The following is a 13950-nucleotide window of genomic DNA, read 5'->3' as shown; positions in this document are numbered from 1 at the left end:
TTTATTACCTCATTAACAAGCCTTAAAGTCTTAACCTTTTCCTGAACATTGTCTTCATTATGAGAATGGATTGAGTTAATTGACAATGTCGAACCGTAAGCCACAACTTTGTTTTTCTCCTTGAATCAAGCTCTTGGGATCTCCAGTCCGCTAGATAGAGTTACCGTCATGCTGACTTGTCCTAAGCCATAAACCCATTCCCTTAGATGATCTTTCAACTGTCTCTCTCACTAGGCCTTTCGTTAGTGGATCTGACACATTATCGCTTAACTTTACATAGTCAATTGTGATAATTCCACTAGAGAACAGTTGTCTTATGGTGTTATGTCTACGTCGTATATGACGAGACTTCCCGTTGTACATAACGCTCCATGCCCTACCTATTGCTGCTTGACTATCGCAATGTATGCAAATTGGTCCAACAGGTTTGGGCCAGAATGGAATATCCTCTAGGAAATTCCGGAGCCATTCCGCTTCTTCACCAGCCTTATCCAAAGCAATGAATTCAGATTCCATTGTGGAGCGAGCAATACATGTCTGTTTGGAAGATTTCAAAGAGACAGCTCCTCCACCAAGTATGAATACATAACCACTCGTGGATTTTACATCATTTAACCCGGTGATCCAATTTGCTTCACTATATCCTTCAATCACAGCAGGATATTTATTATAATGCAAAGCATAATGTTGTGTCCATTTTAAATAACCCAACATACGTTTCATAGCCATCAGTGAGTTTGATTCAGATTACTAGTGTACCGACTCAGTTTACTAATGGCACATGCTATATCTGGTCGTGTGCAATTCATAATATACATCAAACTTCTCAACACTCTGGCATATTCCAATTGAGAGTCACTTTGACCTTCATTCTTTTCAAATGTACAACTTAAATCAATTGGAGTTTTGACTACATTGAAATTCAAGTAATTGAACTTATCCAATACTTTTTCAATATAATGAGATTGAGATAATGATAGTCCCTAGGGAGTTTTGATAATCCTGACCCCTAAGATCAAATCAGCAACTCCTAAGTCTTTCATATCGAACTTGCTGGACAACATGCGCTTAGTAGCATTTATATCGTCAATTTCTTTACTCATTATTAACATGTCATCAACATACAAACAAACAATGACTTCATGATTTATAATGTTTTTAATGTAAACACATTTATCACATTCGTTAATCTTGAATCCATTTGCTAACATTACTTGATCAAATTTAGCATGCCATTGTTTGGGTGCTTACATGAGTCCATAAAGTGACTTCACAAGTCTGCACACTTTCTTTTCTTTACCAGGAGCTATAAACCCTTTAGGTTGTTCCATGTAAATTTCTTCCTCTAACTCTCCATTTAAGAAGGCTATCTTTACATCCATTTGGTGGATTTTAAGATCATGCACTGCTGCTAGTGCTATTAACATCCTAATTGATGTTATCCTTGTTACTGGAGAGTATGTGTCATAGTAGTCCAGACCTTCCTTTTGTCTATACCCTTTGACTACCAGTCTAGCCTTATATTTGTCAATAGTCCCATCAGATTTCATTTTCTTTTTAAAGATCCATTTTGATCCTAAAGGTTTATTTCCTGGAGGAAGATCAGTCAATTCCCAAGTGTGATTGCTTAAAATTGATTCAATCTCACTATTGACTGCTTCTTTCCAATAAGTTGACTCTGATGAAGACATAGCTGCTTTAAATGTTTGAGGCTCATTTTCAAGCAATAGTACTACAAAATCTGGTCCGAAAGAAACAGATTTTCGTTGTCGAGTACTTCGCCTAGGTTCCTCACTAGTTAGAATATTTTCCATTGATTCTTCTCATGGTCGTTTAGGTCTTTCACTTGTTGACTCACTTTCAGTTTTATACGGATAAATGTTTTCAAAAATCTCTTCATTATCTGATTCAATTATCGTATTAACATGAATCTCAGGATTATCAAATTTGTGAACCAAAAATCGACAGGCTTTACTATTCACAGCATACCCAATAAAGACACAATCTATTGTTTTGGGTCCAATTTTAACCCTCTTAGGTAAATGAACCTCTACCTTGGCTAAACACCCCCACACTTTGAAATATTTCAAGTTGGGTTTTCTTCCTTTCCACAACTCATATAGAATTGATTGTGTTTTTCGATGGGGTACTCTATTGAGTATTTTATTAGCTGTAAGGATGGCTTCCCCCCAAAGATTTCGCGGTGAACCAGAATTGATCATTAAGGCATTCATCATTTCCTTTAATGTTCTGTTCTTCTGTTCTGCCAAACCATTTGACTGTGGTGTATAAGGTGCAGTAGTTTGATGAATAATACCATATTCCAAACATATCTCTGCAAAAGGAGATTCATATTCTCCACCCCTATCACTCCGAATCATTTTTATCTTTAGATTCAATTTTTCCACTTCATTTTTGTATTGCTTAAATGCATCAATTGCTTCATCCTTACTATTAAGCAAATATACATAACAAAATCGAGTGCAATCATTAATAAAAGTTATAAAATACTTTTTCCCACCACGAGATGGTGTTGACTTCATATCGCATATATCTGTGTGAATTAAGTCTAAAGTTTTAGAATTTCTTTCAACAGACTTGTAAGGATTTTTAACAAACTTACTTTCCACACAAATTTCACATTTCGACTTATCGCATTTAAAATCAGGCAATACTTCTAGATTAACCAATTTTCGCAAGGCTTTGTAATTTACATGTCCCAAACGGGCATGCCATAAATCACTTAACTCCAATAAGTAAACAGAAACAGAATTTTTATTAATACTGTCAATAACCATTACATTTAGTTTGAAAAGACCCTCATTGAGGTAGCTCTTTCCTATAAACATTTCATTCTTACTTATTACAGCTTTATCACTAACTAGGACACACTTAAACCCGTTCTTAACGAGTAGTGCAGCAGAAACTAAATTCTTCCTAATAGTAGGGACATGCAGAACATTGTTTAAAGTCAACACTTTGCCGAATGTCATTTTCAGCATTACTTTCCCAGTTCCTGCAATCCTTGCTGTTGCTGTGTTTCCCATGAATAAATCTTCATCGTACTCAGCAGGAGTGTACGTTGCAAAGGCTTCTTTTGCAGAGCAAATATATCTAGTATCACCTGAGTCGAGAAACCACTCCTTGGAATTTCCAACTAAGTTACACTCTGATATCATTGCACACAAGTCATCTGCATCTTCCATCTTTTCCATGATGTTTGCTTGACTTTTGTCTTTGCCTTTATTTTTGTCCTTTCTTGGAGCATGAAAATCAGAAGATCTATGACCAGCCTTGCCACAATTATAACAGTTGCCTTTGAATTTCTTCTTGGCCTGTTCTGACTTCTGCCCGTTGGACTTCTTTCTCTTTTTGTCTTTGGTAGGAGCTTCTTCAACAATATTAACTCCAATGATTGTTGAACTCTTACACGACTTCTTTTCGACATTTCTGTTATCTTCCTCAATCTTGAGACGAATCACAAGATCTTCAGGCTTCATTTCTTTACGCTTGTGCTTTAGATAATTCTTGAAATCATTCCACGAAGGAGGAAACTTCTCGATCATTGCAGCCACTTGAAAAGCTTCATTTACTACCATATCTTCAACAATCAGATCATGGAGAACAAGTTGAAGTTCCTGCACTTGTGATCCAACAGTTTTACTATCTACTATTTTATAGTCTAAAAACTTTGCGACCACAAATTTTTTCAAGCATGCATCTTCTATCTTATATTTCTTCTCAAGTGCATTCCACAACTCTTTTGAAGTTGTTATTGCACTATAGACATTATATAAGTCATCCTCTAAAGCACTCAAAATGTAACCTTTACATAGGAAGTCTGACTGTTTCCATGCTTCAACAATCATAAATTTTTCCCTATATGGCATATCATCAGCAGGTACTGGAGTATCTTCACTTGTAAATTTCTGCAGACCAAGAGTGGTAAGCCAGAAAAATACTCGTTGCTGCCATCCTTTGAAATTCACACCTGTGAATTTACCCGGTTTTTCTGCTTATGATACAAGAGTTCGGGTTGGTGCAGCAATAGCCACTGTAACACCAGTGTTATCCATTTATGATAAACAAAATTGATACAATATAAGTAAGCAATAAATTATAATTGCAGACTTAAAGGAGTATAAAATCACAAAGATTTTTGTCTCCACCAGAAACACAGATTCAATAATTTCCTTAAGGTTGTTGCCAATCTGTGTTAAGAAAATCAGAAATTACTGGTTGTAATAAATCATTCAGAAACACGAAGTAACCGAGATTTTTAGAACCAGTAAATAAGATGAACAGAAATTTATTTGTGAAAATAATTTAATCTGTAAAACTTACCAGAATCTAGAATACTCATTTTGATAATTTAGGAAGAAAATCAAGTCCACTGAATTCACAGTACCCCCTTAAGGAAATTATTCCCCTCTAGTATCCGAGGTTTGATTTGGAAATTAACCTCACAGGGTAAAATGATCTTAATCAGTAGAGTATAGATATCAAAAACTCTACTGTCAGCGAATCAATTCCACAGCAGGAAAGTACACGAAGAAAATGTGTTTTTTAAGAAGAAGGAAGATCAGAAAATTCGTTAGTAAATATTCTGAAGACTGAATGGTATTTATAGGCAAGAATAATATATTCTGAAAGGTTGCAACCTTTTCAGAATTGACACAACCATTAATGAAAGGTTACAAACTTTCAAATGGTATTGACTGTTCCTGAAAGTTGCAACCTTTCAGAACAGTGACGGGAATATTTAAATATAATGAAATTTCAAACGGGTCACACGCGCGGATCCGAGTCGGGTCGGGTTAACTAAAAAGTTGAAAATATTTCGGTTAATTTCTGTTATCAACTGATTAATTGAAAATAATTTTTGGCCATTTAATTAATTAAATAAATAATTAAAATAAATTTGTCCAATGAATTATCTTTCGATCGATCATTTGGCAAAGCCAAAGCCAAAGCCGAAGCCAAAGCCGAAGCGAGCGAGCGACGACGACGGTGCGAGGGGGGTCCCTCTTTCCAACCCTTTTAATAATTAATAGGAGTGTTTATTTATTTAAACTCTCCTATTTTCATTTCCATTACCAATGAGGGACTATTACCTTTTCTTTTATTAAAGCATTAGAGGACTTTTCAAGTTCCCAACCTTTCAAGTTCTAAACTTTTCAAATTCCTCTCCTTCCCTCTATTTCCCATCAATTCTTGCTACATACCCAACAGATAATACTAATGATCAAAGGACATTACATAAAGCATCAAAAAGGAGACTCTATCTTCTATCCCATGGTACCACCCTTTGGGTGAGATGGTCATGCAATCCACTGAAGACAAGAAAATCCCGTCAATCCAGCGCTTATTCGTCCAATCACAAGTTATTACAGCCAACAAATTTGATATTAGAGAGTGTAATGATTTTTTCTGGGTGACTAAAAGTGAACTATTGGCATACTTCCCCGAGCAAGCTGAATTCCTGGAAAAGATGATCGGCAGCTGATATTAGTTTCTGCTCAAACTTCAGGCTTAATAGGATAGAGAAAATAATTTTTGTCTCAAAAATCTCTCGACAGTCTGACTGCAATTTTCCAGTGGGCCAGTCATCAAGTTTTGCAGAATTATGATCTTAGGATACCTAAACATAGGTAACCCGCCTAGAATTTGAAGGGTTGGACTCAAGATAATTTGAAATGGGTTCAGTCTCAACCCATTCAATCTTAACCCATTTGAAAAGAATTCTCAATTGATCCCAATTCAATCTCCAATCACCCGTTTGAAAACTTTTTATTAACATATATTTTTATATTGAAGGTATGAACTATTAATTATTAATATCTTTTAGAATTTATTTATCGATTTGTTACTTTTTTAACAAAAAATTCTCAAGAGAAAATTTAAATTGTGATTATAAAAGTTAAATCTCAATATGTTAAATTATTGAGATTCATCGGGTCAAATTGGGCGGGTCAAGACCCAAACCGTTTTTTAGCTCATTTGACCCCAAACTAAACTTGAGCGGGTCAAGACCCAACACAATTTCTATTCAACCCATTTTAATATTTCCAATTTCAACTCAACCCTCCCATTTGGTACCCCTAATTAGTACTATTTACAGAATAACAACCCTTTAAATCCGATCAATGAGGAGAGGAAATAAAGAACTCAAGCAGTCAGCTACAACAGGAAATCATTTTGTTTCTTTATAGCGAGTTTTCACCATGCTTGATGTTCCTATTAAACAATCATTAATCAGCTTACAAACATAATAACTTAATAATGGTGAAAACTAGAGAAAAATGGTAAGCAAACAAGGCATCACATAGATGATTGCGGATTACCTGTAAGCCACAAGACAAAAACTGGAAGCATGTCATGCTATCAAACTCCACTTTTCGTACAGTTCTTAGCCGGAGATGGTAAGAAAAGACTACTCTCCAAAAACAACTAATTATCAACTCCCTATTTAGTGTGCCCACCACTTTTACATTAAAATGCATACTATCAGTAAAGGGAAATCATCTAATACCCATATAATGAAGAATGATTGTCACTAATTTGACTCCAATAGCATTGATCTTCCAAATACCCAAAATTTCATCTTTACTATGTCTTTAACATGACAGGTTATCGCGCAGAATGACACCAAACCTTCCTTTTCTAAGATATGCATCCGATCATGTTTTTCATTTCGAATATGGCTATCACATATGACACCACATAAAGAATTTTCTTTTTTATGTCAAATACAATCACAGAAACTCCACAACATGATACAGATCAATTATTTCCATCATTTGCTTGACGCTTTTCGTCAACCATCAAATAAATTACATCTGTTTTCACCATAGCCCATAAGAGAAGGGGAAAGTTATGATTTTCTATTATCTATTGCACTAGTGATTGTGCTATTGTTTATTGCACTAGTGATTGTTTTGTTTTTAGTTATTCTACCTAAATAAGTATAACCAGAAAGTTGTGATGAAAAGAAAACTTGGTTTTGAACTTGTGATAGTTAACAGTTAACAATCTCCTGCAAACATGAAGATAATAGAAACAATTAACAATCTCCAGGAAACATGAAGAAACAGTTAACAACATAACCATCTTTTGTGTATCTCAATATTGTCTTATCCATAAGTTATTTGCACAAGTAGACAACGTTGGTTCACCTGAATGCATACACTGAAGTAGTTTATGTTGATCCCTTGGCCTTTGGAAAAACATCAGACGAATAGTGCATGTCTAGACACTTAAACAAATTCAAGCACCATCTAATAAATAGAAGTGTATGACCTGCAACTGGTAAAATAGAAGTTCTCTTTCATCGTTTCAGAATTAAGTTGTAAAAATGTTATTGTACTTTAGACATCATTGAATCTACTTGCTGGAACATTTCATATTGTACAATCAATGAGATATCACAACATTAAAAGTTTCAACTTTGATCTAATGGAGTGTCATTTATTCATATATTTAGGAATTTTTTTTCAAATGGATTAGGTATAATCTATCCATAAAACAACTATCATTACTACTAGTGTGGTCACTCTTCTATGCTGATGTGCATCCCTGTAACAATCCTAAAAATGGATAAGATCAGAAATGCTTAATGTGTCAATAATGTCTATGATTAGACAAGGGTTCACACGGATAGATGCGCATAGAACCAGACCTCATAACTCTTGCTAGAGACAAGCCAACTAACTTTGGGATTTAGTTGAGCTTGTAAAGGTTGGGTCCAACCATGTAGGGCTCTCGAATATGAAGATTTACTTGAAGGAGTCTTTACCGAACTTAAAAAGGGGAAATCTTAGGTTTGGAGGGTATAGGGATAGAATGGTCTTTTTCCAGGCTAAGGTTAGTATCGTAATTACCCTAAATATACAATTAATTATTTAATTAAAAAAAAAGTGGAGGGGTGTTTTGGGGAGAGAGGGTTGAAGGGCTCTTGAAGTGAAGTCTTGCTCCACCCGGGTTCGAACCTAAGTGGAAGCAATGAATTATTTTTTATTTAAGCTATTGAATTAGTGTAATTTATTAACGATTATTATTCATTATCTGATTTAAAATAAAATAAAATCAGATTTTTATTAAATAAACAAAACCTAATTGACTAAGTCCTAAAACTAGACTCCTAAGCCTTCTACAACTCCCACTCTCTCATGTTCGTCTCTCCACACTCACGCTCAATCTCTCTTATTCTTTCTCACGTTTTTGTCTTCCAAAATAAGATACAAAAGCATAAAAATAAACCAAGTTCTTCCCCCTTGAAGAACTCACGCAAAGTAATAAGAAAACAAATGTTAATCACACACTAGGCTAAGGGAGGTTGTCATTCGAGTGAAATTGATATTGAGGAGGCTTAGACATGTTCTTAAGTGAAGTTTTTGGTCATCAAAACAAGATTTTAACATAAAAAGGTATGGGTTCTCTTCTCTCTTGGTCCCTTTCCCAAGAGACCCCTTAAGGTTCAGAATATTCATTCCGAAAACTAGGATTGTTCCCCGTTGCATGTCTGTGCCACTAGCTCCCATTGAATCATAGGTTGGTTATGTTTGCTAGTAGAAAACTAGGAATGAGACGTGTTTTCATGATGATTATGTGTTTATATGTATGTTTTGAATTATGTGACGTATGTTGATGTCTCTGAAAATGTAACTACGTGTGTATGTGTGTATTGCTGTGGCTATTGTTCGTGGTTTCGGACTTCAAAATGCATGATAGTTCTTTATATTTAATGTACACATGTTGATGTAAATGTGATGTTCATATGAGTTTAAATGTGGCAGATTTGAGGGATAATCTTTTGTCTAAACGAATCCATGAAAACGAACCTAAAACGTTCTAAATGCACTATGAAATTCCCCTAAGAACTAAGGTGTAACTTGATGAAAGGATGCTTAAAAATTAAAAGAAAATTTCCAGCTCTAGTGATGAACAGCAAAGAGGGTTCAAAATGTTGAAAAAATAAATTAAAACAAATGAAGTCATGGATGATTGAACCCGTGACCTCACCATGTTAAAAAACATGAAAATAAAGAAGTAAAAAGAAATGTGGTAAAGGGGATTCGAACCATGGTATTGGCTCGACAATGTAACTTAAAAGAAAAAAAATAAAAAATGAGAGGAATGGGATTCGAACCCACAACCGCTAAATCTTATTTAAGGAGGATAATAGATGAAAAATAAAGGGAAAGGCGTGTGGGAATCGAACCCACGACCTCCTAGGCAGATTTAAGGAGAAAAATTAGAAGAAATCAAAAAGGGGTTGTGAGGGTTCTAACCCACAATTCCAAAGGAGAGAAATTTAAAGGCAATGAAAATAAAAAAGTAAATGAGGTTGTGGGGGTTCGATCCCACATCCTCTTAGTTCCATTAAACGAAAAATGAAGAGAGAAATTAAGAAAAAAAATAAAATGAAAGCATTGGGGCTCGAACTTGGGTCCTCAAGCCGTATGGATCAAACAAAAATGAATAAAAGAAAATGTAAGTGTTGTTCAAGAGATTTGACAGCCGGGTTACCTTGCCCAAATTCCGTATAGATGCATAAGTCATTCTTGAGTTAAATCTTCAAGAATAATGCTACCCACTTAGATCAAAATCAATATATTGGCATATACATACAAGATGCATAAGTCTTGTAGTGCATAATCATAGGAAGATATGAATCACTTAAAAGAACTTTGAATGAAGCCTCATGGATTGTATGTATAGACCCATAAGTCTATCATACGATTAAAAACAAGTGAACCTAAGATGTATGAAATGAAATAATGAAACCCTACAAGGGTTAAGTACAAGTGTAAGATACACTAAATGGCCAAGTGCATTGGCATATGACGAAATGAACAATGAAACAATAAAACCCTAGAAGAGTTAAGTAAGAGTGAAACACACAAATGGCCAAGTGCATTGGCATATGATGAAATCAACATTCACATAAAAAGGGGTGAACAATTATGAAGAGCAAATGTGCTAATGTTAATGAATGTGGTGACAACAAGATATGAGGCTAATGTAAAAGATGACAGCAATCTCAAATGAGCCTAAGTAAATGTTACCAAAACGTACTCACCTATGCGAGTGTAAAGTTAATTAAGAGACCAGTCTCTATTAATATTCTAATAAAAGTATTGAGATTAACACACTTAATACAAATGATGAGATGAGAAATCATTTATTGAGCTATGATGTCCTCATACTAAAAGCCAGCTTCCATGACGCATTAGTTGAATGTAATGGAACTTTATATTGAGCACCAATAGACTAGCTATGAGCGGTGATGCCTTCTTCCGGGAATGGCGGAGGTTTACGTAACTCTCATGAGATGAGACTCTCCGATATGTGGGTATGGGTCTCCTTATATCTCCTAGTCTTCGAACCTATACTGCCAATATAGGGATCTGGCAGGGTTCAATTCCCATGTACGCTAGAGTGTTTTGGGTCACTTTGGCCGGTGATTCCACCTCTATTCGGTGTATGGTTTCATGATACTGGATTTCATGATGCTCACATGATCGATGTCGGTTAAAGTTAAAGTTCTCAATGAATGAGTGAGGTCAGTCTCAAACGATGTACATAATGAAATGAATGATACCAAAGGTGTTAAGATAGGATAATCAAAAGGAGAGTTAGATTCAAGTAATGACATTAGGTCATTCTTGATCTTTGCACAACAAACCCGATAAAAGTCTTAAACATCATCCTAGGTATAGCTGGTGTTTACACTGGCCCATGAATGAAATGAAATGAAGTACGTATGAACGAATGAAGAAGACTCTTTGTTTGCTAAAGAAGTATCCCTAGTTGAGGTCCCATATGTTGAGCCCTCATTTTGGGAAGTCCTAATGTCAAGTCCATGATCCCAAGGTATCATGGCATATGAAAGAATGATATGAACAACGTGATATGATATGTGAAATATTTTATGTGCTGTTTGCAAAATGATAAGTTTGATGATGCATGTTACGCTCATGACATGACGTTCCAAAACCAAATTTGGCAAGTCCATTGACTTGACATTCCATAAATCATGTTGTTAAGAAAGAGCTATTCCTTCTCATACATGTCCTTGGTGTGTGCTTGCATATACCCTACTTAGTACAAGTGTGTACTAATTCCATACAAATATCTACTTTTAGGTGCAGGCATAGGTGGATGTTAGATCTTACAGTACGACGTTGCAGCTATTCTAATGTGGAGCTTTAATCCGGACCTGGTAGGACCTCATGCTTTCGAGGCTGTCTACTGTTATTATATAGCTTAGTTGTAGGTTTTAGCTAGTGGATCATGTTCCACTAGTGTTTCTGTCCACTTTTATTTCAGACTTTGTATTGGTGCCGTTTTGGCAAAAATTCTTTTAATGCAATTATGAATTGTTTCTTTCATTTGATTATCTCTATATTAGATAGTTGATTAGTGAACTTCTATGATGTTAAGTTAAAAATGTTTATCATCAAATAATAAAATATTAAGTTCAAATTTTCTGCTAAAATTATCCTAGATGAAGTAAGAATGACGTAGGTAGGCTTGTCTGCCACCTCTGAGAGATCAAAGACGCCGGTCTCGTTTGGGTTCTAGATTTCGGTCGTGACAATGTTGGTATTAGAGCACTAGGTTAAATTACAGAAATAATAAGTTCACATCAACCACATTGAGTAGTTTCTAAGTCATGGTAGTGAAGTGCACCACTATCCTGGATTAGAGATTGCATAATGCATAGGAAAATTTCCCTTCTTCTGATCTTATCGTGCCTTATCAATGTCTGATTTCTTGGTGTTATGATTGTATCTTACATAAATTCTTGAGATTCAGAAAGATGAATACAAGGAGAAATGCAGACGGAGAGATTGGAGGAGCAACTTCTGAAGTAAACCAAGTTCCTCCCCAGGCCCCTGCTGCTGAAATGGAGATGCCTGTTAACCTAGCTAGGTTGACAGATAGAGAAGTAACGACAACCTTGGTACAAATGGCCCAAGACATCACCTTACAAGCTCAGGCTATGATAGCACAGGCTGAGCAACAAGGTGTTCCCAGGAAAAATCCCCCTGCCAACTCCATGTATAGTAGGTTAAGGGACTTCACAAAGATGAATCCTCCCGTTTACAATGGATATAAGATTGTTGAGGATCTCGAGGAGGAGGGTAGGGAAGCTATGTCATGGACCTTTCCAGGATTATGGTCCATGTACAGCAAGTGGAGGAAAGCAGGAAAAGGAAGCACAGTAGGGCAGGGAACAGGTCAAGGCAAGCCGAGGAGAATTTTTCAAGGAAGAGTAGTACTGCAACCAGGGATAAGCGCAGGTTTAAGAAGGGACTCACCTACCAAGGGGAGTCAAGTTCATCCAAGGGTCTCTATGATAGGAATTCCAAATCTAGAGTGGAGAGAACCAATGAAGTAGATACACCTCAAGAGAGACCATCTTGCCGGAAGTGAGGGAAACTACATGGAGGAGAGTGTATAATGGCACTAACGCTTGTTAAAGTTGTGGCAAACCGGGTCACATGGTGAAATCTTTTTCCGAATAGGAGAAGTCAAGAACAAGGGAAGGAGAGAGTTCATCCTAATGGTCCAACTGAAGAGGCTCTAAGGAGGCAAAGATTCTTCGTAATCAAGTCTAGGGGTGCAGGGGAAGGAACCTCTGGTGAAGTCTTAGGTGAGTAGCCTTAATTATTCCTTCAGGGATTTGACTGCTAATGGTGAGTATGCACTAGTATGAGATTAAAATATTTTTGAGACATCATGTTGGTTGCTGATTTGTATGATTTATATGTTTACTTATGTTGTATGCTTTGATGAGACTAGTTTAGGAAAGACTTCCTTAGTCCATTAATTTGAAACTACTTGTAGGTTTCAAGGATGTGCACCATCATGTTAATATGTGAATTAGATATTCACCAATGGGGAGTATCACATTACCTATGCATGTGTACGTTTTATAGATGACTTACTTATTGTAAGTAAAGAGTATTTTCATTCAGCGACAAATGTTCCTAAGGGGGGATAATGTAAAAACTCTAAAAATGAATAAAAGAAGAAATATTTAATATGTCAAGAATGCCTATGATTAGACCAGGGTTCACACGGATTGATGCGCATAGAACCAGACCTCTGAAACCTTTCTACAGCCGAGCCAACTAACTTTGGTATTTAGTTGAGCTTGTAAAGGTTGTTTCCAACCATGTAGGGCTCTCGAATACGAAGATTTACTTGAATGAGTCTTTACCGAACTTAAAAAGGGAAAATCTTAGGTTTGGAGGGTCTAGGGATAAAATGGTCTTTTTCTAGGCTAAGGTTGGTACCGTAATTACCCTAAATATAAAATTAATTATTTAATTAAATATGTGGAGGGGTATTTTGGGGAGATAGGGCCGAAATTGGGCTCTTGATGTGAAGTCTTGCACCACCCGAGTTCGAACCTAGGTGGAAGCAATGAATTAAGGTAATTTTTTATTTAAGCTATTGAATTAATGTAATTTATTAATAAATATTATTCATTATCTGATTTAAAATAAAATAAAAATTAGATTTTTATTAAATAAACAAAACCTTATTTACTAAGTCCTAAAACTAGACTCAAAAAAAAAAAAAAACTAGACTCCTAAGCCTCCTACAACTCCCACTCTCTCACGTTCGTCTCTCCGCTCTCACGCTTAATCTATACTTATTCTTTCTCACGTTTTTATCTGCCAAAATAAGATACAAAAGCATAAAAAAACCAAGTTATTCCCCCTTGAAGAACCCACGCGAAATCACAAGAAAACAAACGTTAATCGCATACTAGGTTAAGTGAGGTTGTCATTCTAGTGGAGTTGATATTGAGGAGGCTTAGACATGTTCTTGGGTGAAGTTTCTGGGCCGAAAGTCAAGATTTTAACGTCAAAAAGGTATGGGGTCTCTTCTCTATTTGTCCCTTTCCCAAGAGACCCCTTAAGGTTCAGAATA

Source organism: Solanum lycopersicum, chromosome 12, assembly GCF_036512215.1.
Source record: "Solanum lycopersicum chromosome 12, SLM_r2.1".
Classification (NCBI taxonomy): domain Eukaryota; kingdom Viridiplantae; phylum Streptophyta; class Magnoliopsida; order Solanales; family Solanaceae; genus Solanum; species Solanum lycopersicum.
Note: the sequence above shows the minus strand (reverse complement) of the source record.